Genomic DNA, 9,997 nt, shown 5'->3' with positions numbered 1-9,997 from the left:
ACTGACTGGTCGGTACCTTTCATTTCACCGGCTTCACTCGCCCGCACTGGCTTTTATTTCCTCCGCCCTCCTAATGTTGTCGCTTGCATTTTTTGTAAGGTAGAGTTCGGCGAGTTCCAGCACGGCGATTGTGCAGAGAAAGAACATAAACACTATTCACCTTACTGCCCCTATTTGCGAGGCTTCGACGTCAACAACAATCCCATTATTCCCTCAAACAAACCATGTCGTACAGAGCAAGATGTCTGCGGAAGTCTTCTTCCCTAATTCAAACCTCATTCCATTTCAGAACGTGACCCGATACCCACCACTTCTACATCCACCGAATATGAAGTACTAGTCCGACGCCTTGTACACCGCCAGTACCCTACTGAACAACTGCGGCTCGTGATTTTTCACCTTTTGGCCCTTGGCCCTATCTCAACGACCAGAGACACTAAGTGCAGCAGGATTTTTCTATACTGGGAAGGGCGATGGTGTCATCTGCTATTATTGTGGTTTAGGTCTTCACCAATGGATGCCCGCAGATGACCCTTGGGTCGAACATGCGCGATTCGCCCCCTCCTATGCATACCTCCTCCTCAAGAAGGGTAAAGCCTTCGTCGACCAAGTTCACCAACAATCTCTCTCACCCCCTCCACTTCAACGTTCATTAACTCTTCATTGGAGAACACTACTATAACCGACGAAGATGTACCGGTCGCTAGTTATGTTACTGTATCTTCCACGGACGACACTCCCACCGATCGCTCTGCGCTTTGTAAGATTTGCTGTGTCCACGATATACAAGCCATGTTCCCCCCGTGCAATCAAGCGGCGACCTGCACTACGTGCGTCTTGGCGGTCGATAAATGTGTTGTCTGTCGACGCCCTATTTCTTCCATTATGAGAATCTATTTGGTCTAGGAATTAATTCGTGCGGTTTTACAAAAGATGGCGTAACTAGCTTATTGTCCCATAGTTTCGTTGATCCAAACATGCGTTGAAAACTACTGTCATTGAGCATCTTGTTTAGTATATGTCAGTTGCTTGAAGCGGAAACAACAACATTTTTTCTTCAACTGAAAATGGCGCATTTTGTGCCTGATAAAGTGTTTTTGCGGGGAGTTATTCTTCATTGCTTTAACATGAAGAAAAGTGCTACCGCAAGTCATCATATTTTAGTGGAAGTGTTTGGTGACCATGCTCTAGCTGAGCGAACGTGTCAGAAGTGGTTTGCACGGTTTAAAGGTGGTGATTTCAGCTTGGAAGACCAAAAGCAATTTGGACAGCCAAAAGAATTTGAAGATGAAGAATTGAGAGCATTGCTTGATCAGGATTCGTGTCAAACGCAGGACGAACTTGCAGAAGCATTTGGAGTTGAGCAAACAACAGTTTCCAAACGTCTCAAAGCCATAGGAATGATTCAAAAGATGTCTTATTGGGTTTCACATGAATTGAAAAGAAAGACGTTGAAAGAAGAAAAACCGTTTGCGAATTGCTGCTTCAAAGACAGAAAAGGAAGGGATTTTTGCATCGAATTGTAACCGGTGATGAGAAGTGGATTCATTACGAGAATCCTAAACGAAAAAAGGCCTGGGTGAAGCAAGGTGAACCAGGTCCATCACAACCGAAACGAGATATTCATTGTGCAAAGGTTATGCTGTATATATGGTGGGATTTGAAACGTGTGGTGTACTATGAACTTCTGAAACTTGGTGAAACTATTAATGGACACCGCTATCGACAACAATTAATGCGTTTGAAGCAAGCTCTGGCCTGAAAACGACCAGAATGGAATAACAGGCATAATAAACTTATTTATCAAGGTGATAACGCTCGACCACATGTCGCAAAACCGGTCAAAACCTATTTGGAAAATGTCGGATGGAAAGTGTTACTCCACCCGCCATATTCACCAGACACTGCTCCGTCTGACTACTACTTGATCGATTGCATGAATAACGATTTGATTGGACAGCGGTTCATTTCTTCAGAAAATATCGAAAAATGGATCTTTGATTAGATTGCGTCAAAAGATGAGGAATTCTTTCGACACGGAATCCGTAAATTGCCTGAAAGATGGGAGAAAGTAGTGGCTAGAGATGGACAATATTTTTGTTAACGTATTCATTTACTTTGTTTTTGAAATAAAGCTTCAATTTTTATTAAAAACCGCACGAATTAATTCCTAGACCAAATATATACCATAAATGGAGTAGCTAGTGCTTGCTTGGCTATCTTCATCTCCCTCTACTTGTCCATTTTCGCTATTACTAACCAATTATGTTTCTAAGAAATAGATTTAAGGATCTTAGATTTAAGATTACTAATCTTCGCATGTATCATATGCGTCCTTACATTGATCTGATCTGCCAGGTTTCCCCTAACAGTGCTCTTGTATATACGCTACACCTGACCCATGCTTTAAAGTGTTTACTCTAATGATGCTAATTATGTAAGACATTGCTTTTATTATTGAAGAACCAAGTGATGATAAGTCAGAAAAATGTTGTTTTATTAATCATACTTGTTGTTTTCGATTCAGAGTATTTAATCATGTAAATAGTTACATGCTGTTTATTAATCACACTCTTATAGGTAATTATAGATAATTATAGGTAATTATATTGGAAACTATATTATATCGATAATAATAGAGATAATAAATATAGGTAATTATATTGGTAATTGGTAATTATAGGTAATTCTATTATACGTAATTGCATTCTGTTTCTTCTGGGATGATTAAAGACTGGGTTGATTAACCAACATTACCGCGCATTAATGACGGTTACTGACCATCAAACACTTACAGTAGAAAAAAATAGTGTAATTTAAGACAAACCGATCGCAATATCACTCGTCATGTGTGCTCTCCGGTTGATTTATTGACTATACTCCGCTCTTCACTTATTGCCATGAGAATACTGGTACTGAGCGGGAATCGATCAAGAGACCACAAGAAAGAGAAGCAAAGACCATATATACTCACCTGATCCCTCAGAATTGTTCTGCAGCATTCGTTGGAATGTAACAATTGATCGGGACTACAAAACCCCTTCGAAATAACTCTATCTGGAAGCCTCCCCGAGGTATGAACCAGAAACTCCCTGAAAAGACCTGAAAAAAGTCACAAAGAATCAATTTTATATAACACAATGTGGTCCTTATAACTAACGCTCGTTGCTAATCAGCTCTTTAATTGGAAGACAAACCTTAAAATAATTTTGCAACAATCTAGTGGCCAATAAACGAGTATTGAAACTTTAAATCTGTAACAGCCTGAAGTCTGAGATCTTACCAGGCTATCTTTCGGAATTCCGACTAGTACGATATCATACAGTGTACTTTAATAATGACAGTTTCATTATTACATGACCGAAACTTTAGAACCTCATTTAAGATAAATTAGTGTAATATTCTACAATGTGATTAACTCATGATGGTTTAATAAGAAGACAGAAAATTAAACTTTCTCACTATCTAGGCATTCTGAATAGCGCGACTTTATACTGTTTAATTCAATTATGGTACAAACATCCCCAACACATGTCACAGGTCTAAGATGATGCTAAAATAATAATAATAATAATAATAATAATAATAATAATAATAATAATAATAATAATAATAATAATAATAATAATAATAATAATAATAATAATGATGAAAAAAACAAGAGGATTAATTACGGGTCTGAATCAGGAAATGATAGACACATTGACTATGGAACAAGAGAAACCCCTAGTTGGTAAGTGTTTTTCCACAGGAAGATGGCCAGTAGCCGCAGAAATGGACTACCTACCGCCTACGAGCAAGAGAGGGCTACCCTGAGAAGCCGCCGCCTTGGGAAGTGAGCGTAATAGACGCCCCAAACACATGTTTGAGTATAACGTAACTTTTCTTTTTCTTCTATCTGTTCTATGTGACTGTAAGAAGTACCCTAATCATTCTCTGATTTTTAAGAATAAATACCTTAATAGAAATTTTTGTTGCGAAGAGAGATGTATGAACAAGGTTACTACCAGATTTCATATCACAACCTTATTAGTATTCAGGAATAATGCTCCTCTCTCTTTATTGGAGCTGACAACAATTAATTGATGAGTTAATTGAAATTGCTTCTAAGACTAGTTCAAAATAGAATTCTATGTAACGTTCATGTCAACTTAGCAAGTGTCTTTCAGCTGGCAATATGAGATGCACTTATGAGAAATATAAAGAATTAATGGACTTCAATAATTCGAATCGTAATAAGAAGGATGAAAACAAATTGTAATAAATTTGTGGCAATACTGGATTTGAGAGGAGGACTTTTTGGAACGAGAGCAAGAAGCCAGGAAAATAGAGAACCTCTGTTAAGTAAATTATATTTTTAAAAAACGAAATAATGATAATAAGAGCAAGAATAATAATAATAATAAACTAAATAAAAGAAAATACTTATTTGATAATGCGGGATCCACCATTCCTCTCGTAGACTTAACGCGCACTGGGCCGCTGCGAAGGTAAAGTATTAGTGTAAGTAACAAGAACTCAACGCCCTTCCGGTCCCGTTGACGAGGAGAAAAGCCCTCATATGTGATAAATTCTGAACCAAAGTCATGTTATCGTACTCAACCGGAAGTTACTGAAAGCGTTTTCTCCCTGCTCGTGAGATGCTGCAACTGTATAGTACTGTTGAAATCCTCAAGCGAACTGAAAAGCGCTAGGCCGAGTCGACCCTGTTTCTCAAACTGAAACCCGAGGCATATATAGTCAACCCCCTCCATAAGAAAATTAGTCTATTTACAACTCCTTAGTACAGTATCCCGTACTTCGATTCCTACTTGCTTATTGCATCACAAACGTTTAATAATAATAAGAATAATAATGTTTAATAATAATAATCTCGACTTACCTCTTGTCCTTCCCTTTAATTGGAAGACTGGCCTCGGAGAGCAGCTGCTTGCTGGCTCCCATCGCAATTCCTTTGCGATTCCAGAGCTAAAACACAGACTCTCCTCCTACGTGATCATTCCACTGAAACCCATATCGCTTCAAAATTCCTTCAGTTTGTACTCATATTTCAGTACAGGAAGCCTTCTTGTTGCTTCCTAGCGTTGTTCAATTAAGCCAGAACTAAAACAACACCCGGTTCTGATCCTCTTGATGTGTAGTCAGCACACCGTTCAACACCGTCGGCGAACATTCCGTTAGTTAACATGCACAGTGGAAAACAGCCCCAATATGCACTAAACGTTCAGATCCTTCCGCTTCTTATTACCAAAATTTTAAATAAAGTACAGGCGAGAATGTGTGGGCAGCCACACTAATCGTCCCACATGAATCTAAAATACCTAATTGCTCTCATATTGGCCAACTATAGTGTTACAAAATTGGTAGTTATATAACACTCAGTAAATTTCGAACAGGTACATTAAAACTACTTTGGTCAACTGAACTGTGTAAAATATACAATAATACTAAAAGAGCCTAGTAGTAACAACAAACATCTTTAAGTCGTATACCCAGGTGTTTTATAATTGTATATATCTCTCTCTGGACAGGACTCTATATCACTTCATACGCATATGTCATAGTAATAGTATTATGACCTATACTACTATCATACTATAATAATGGTAATAACAGTCAGAATAATAATAATAATAATAATAATAATAATAATAATAATAATAATAATAATAATAATAATAGTAACAATACTTTGGAACACCCCAGTATGAAACCGACTTCCAATTGGTATACCCAAATTATTTTGCGAACCGTGAGATGCTGTATAAGAATAATGGCCCCGCATACCTATGGATCCCCCCAGGCTTTGCACGATTTCCTGTTCATGTATATGTAGCCCGAGACTATAGCTTATTCTTTCCAGGTCCACTTGATGACTGTGCCATTCCTGATGCCTGATGCCAATCCAAACTAATTCCTCCCAGGGTCCCGACCTCTACGGAACGAGGGCCGTCAGCCATGTCTACCTACCGATTGCTGACTGAAGATTTAAGACGTTCACCAACTTTAACCAGTCTTGCCTGCAGATCTTTCCTCGTCAATTCAGCAGTATATCACCTACTGTACACCGTTCCTGTTGTTCCATTGACAGTGGCACTCCAGTCCATGTACCGGATGGAAAATGCTAAGAAATCTGACAGACAAGAAACGTGTTGCTGCCATACCAAGTATCCAGTCACCAGGACTCTTTCCCATCCAGTCATACATAGTCAAAGCACTCCATCAATCCCGAAATGCAGTATGCATCTGTGGCGATGAACATTATATAATCACATCTTCATAATCAAACATCTTGGAAAGAACATATCATTATCAATTCTTCAACCACGTCTTAGTGATCGTAAGCATTTTAGCCCACTTTTAAGAACTTTCATGCTCAGTGGACATAACCTCCGCCCAGATTTGAAAATGTTCAAGCCTTAACCCAGTTAGGAAAAGCCATCTATTGACTAGCAACTCAAAACCTAAAGAGCTTCAAACCTATCTTAAGAAGACGAAAAGCTAAGTAGCAGTGTCACGGCTCACCCTGTCCAGCATTGTTATCGAACACCATGGGCTGATCATCTCTTCCTGTCAGAACTCTCTACCTCGAACTCTGTCGTAATACCCATCATCAGAATATGTATGTTATCCTGCAGTGCATATAGCCCCGCAAGTGAACTAATGTGATCCCAGCCCAGTTTGAACCTACCAATCCTAAACTTTGATTCGACGAACGTTTCCTGTTCCTTCGCACACCAGTTTATTAAAAGAACTGTCCCATTGTGTCTTCAACCCAGAGACTTTCCTCAGGAATAATGCAGAACCGCCATCAACTTCGAAAGACCACTCCAGGAGAGAAAACCTTACAATCAAGAATACTGGATTCGAGTAAATGAACTGACAACTTACTTAGTATTACATTCTAGTTTGTGCCGTATTAGTCACGGTGCTGAGCAAGATGTGAACTGTAAAAATGATTACTAGCAACAAAATTGTAATTTCATTAACTACTATGTGTGAAATTTAAATAACAAAGATTAAAAAACACTGGAAGTCACCGAATGTTTCGTCGTATTATAAGATTTTGTTGTGCTTAGCCTTGTTGCTGAGCAGATGTTGAACAATAAAGTCTAAGGTTGTTTGTAATTCATTGATTCAAAATTAATGTGTGTAGAATATGAACGTTAATTGGATCATGTACGGTAAATTCTTATCATTGCTTCATTATGTTTTCTTACATTCTCCTTAGCACATTCTTAATACATCATATATATACATAAAAAAATGAGAACTCTAATACTCGCTGCATTAGTTGCTGTTTGCTTCTAGCTGAGCAGACAGGAAATTTATACAACTACTTCCGTTTAACTTTAAGAGTTGCTTGTGTTTCCTTATACAATATGTGTAGCTTATAACAGACTCTATACACAGGCAACAAACTCTTTGGGAAATAAAAATTATAACGTAGTTTAAGAACGAAAATGAGGAACGAGAAATTCATTAAAAGTCTTGATGGATCACATACCACTTTTGTGGTGCTGACTCTGGTTCTGCCTCTTTTCTCTTTCCTCATCCAAACCCTAGTAAAGGAATGCAACCAAATCTATACGGAGATCCACTTGAGGGGACACGGGTGCGTGTGCCCCTTGTTACCATTTCTCGTTAATGGCATTAATTGAATATCCAATGTTAAAAAAAAAACTCATCACGCGAAAATGCGCGTATGGATTTGACGCATTCCCTTACAAAGGTTCGACCTTCTATGCATTTCTGTCTTGTCAATTAATATATTCTCCCAAGTGCTCTACTTAAATCAAATGCCTTCAGCATTAACTTCTTTTTATTGTAATTTCAATCCAATGCCTTCAGAATCGAGTTATTTATCTTGGAATCCCTATTTTGTATTCAACTAATGTTTTCTTTATTGATTGTTATGTTCAAACAATGGAATATGTAAAGGGTATTACTTTCGTATTAGTTGGTTATCAGAGACAAAATTGGCATTTGATTGTTAACTGGTCCATAACATGCTATTAAAGCAGATAATGGTAAATGTGATCAACTACTGTTGATCGGCATAACTTCAGAACGAATGTATCTCAGAATAGCAGTGGAAGCAGTAGATATATTCACTCATATTTCCACTCACAATTCCATAATAAGGTTCGACTCGCTGGAATACGCAATGAACATAGAGGGCCTAGCAAGGTTTGAACCCGAGCCACATAGAAACCGCGACTTGACTTTGCTTTACTTCCTGTTTGTACGTTCGAGTTGTGAACCAATAATATCCTCCCTTGGGTATTGTAGAGAGCTCAAATTCTAGGGCCTAGGACATTGTACCTCTCATTATTGTCCACTTGCTAGTTGCCAGTATTGTTAAATTATTTTCTCTAGTCTTACCGGGGAAACATATTAATTATAAAATTAACCTGAGCTCAGTAGAGGAGCGCTAATGTAAGTTGTTATAAGAAATGACTTCTCCCTTTAATTGTAACATCCTCGAATAAGGATTCTTTAGGTTGCTCTACCACTTTGTAAAATTAAATACTTGTCAAACCTATACCATTTGCTTAAGCGTTTGTAACCAGTTACTAATTTGATACTAATTACTGATATCATTACCAAATAAGTACTTTGCTGTAAATAGGAAACCCATTATTATTATCTTAGTATTGCATAAGAAGTATTGCACACTAGTCAATCTTGTCTCTCATTGAGTAGATATTTTTGCAATATTATCATTATTTACAATAATGTTAGTAATGTCTTTAAAACTCAAAATGGGTAATAATATCTTGTTATAAAATAGTCATTGTATTGTAAGAGGGCATACTCCCGTCATTACCAGAAAGGTTGACTGGAATACAGGGACATCCTATACTCAAATGTTATATTTCACTGTTTTAGAGTTCGCTGTTAGCTGACCTTGTCCCTCACTGTTGTTGTAATAAAAGGTATTGCGATGGAAGGTCGCCTTATGATAATGATGTTTATTATTAACTGTTATGTTCTACTTAGATACTTCTTTGTTTTTATAGTTGAATCTTGTTAGAAATGTGCATTTTCAGCCAATTTATGTTAATTCGTTCCACAGTTGAACATCTGTAAGGCAATCCTTTGGGTCCTGCTGAAATGGTTGCAATAGCATGTATTAATAAGGGAACTCACGTTTCCTATATGTTTTAACCTTCTTAATGATCAGATTGAATATTGTTATTTAATTATCTCATGACTACAGTACATGCGTGAACATAAGTAAGAAGGACCAAATGGTTGTACCTTCATCCAAAGAGGCTATTCCAAACGACCACTTCAATCCCTCCAGGATTGACCTATGCTTTTTTAACTCTGTCGATCTTCACGACTGATCCTTGTTTTACACATCTTAGAAAATAACATAGCCAGCGATTCATTTCCGTTCTTTGGCATAAATAATTAATATAAATCGTACTGTACCTTGTGTAACAAAATGGTTACCAATAAGGAAATGAAAAAAACAAATAACAAAATAAAATAAAATAAATCAAATGTGTAATATCAAAAATATCCTTAGCGAAGCATTTCTGTAGCAAATACAGCCGGGCGCTAATATAGCTCTCTCGAAGCATACCCCCACCTCCCTTCTTCCACTCTCTTTTGTAGCTTCCCACTCCACCTCCTCCCACCGTTTTCTGTCCAAGGTAGACCTTGGGCAGGTATTATATAAGGAGGCGAAAACGGCCTTGATCAGTTCCGGTTTTCATTTCTTCTTCGACTTTCAAGACGATCAGACGTGCTCTGGTAGTTTCCGATACCAATCAGGTATGTGTGGACTTAGCCGCTGCGCTGAGTTTTTCTGTAAGATGTAGTTTTCGGACTTAGAATTTGGTGACCGTCCTCGCCTTGCACATAGCCTGGGTCTAGCAGACTTCTATGTCCCTTCGGAACAACTTGAATAACTTTAGCGTGACTTTACTCGTTTCTTCGTTTTCTTCTCCCTTTATGATTTTAATTCTATTTCGCGACTTTAAAC

Source organism: Thermobia domestica, chromosome 16 (assembly GCF_964235325.1).
Source record: "Thermobia domestica chromosome 16, izTheDome1.hap1.1, whole genome shotgun sequence".
In the NCBI taxonomy this organism is placed as follows: Eukaryota; Metazoa; Arthropoda; class Insecta; order Zygentoma; family Lepismatidae; genus Thermobia; species Thermobia domestica.
This window is presented reverse-complemented; position numbering follows the sequence as displayed.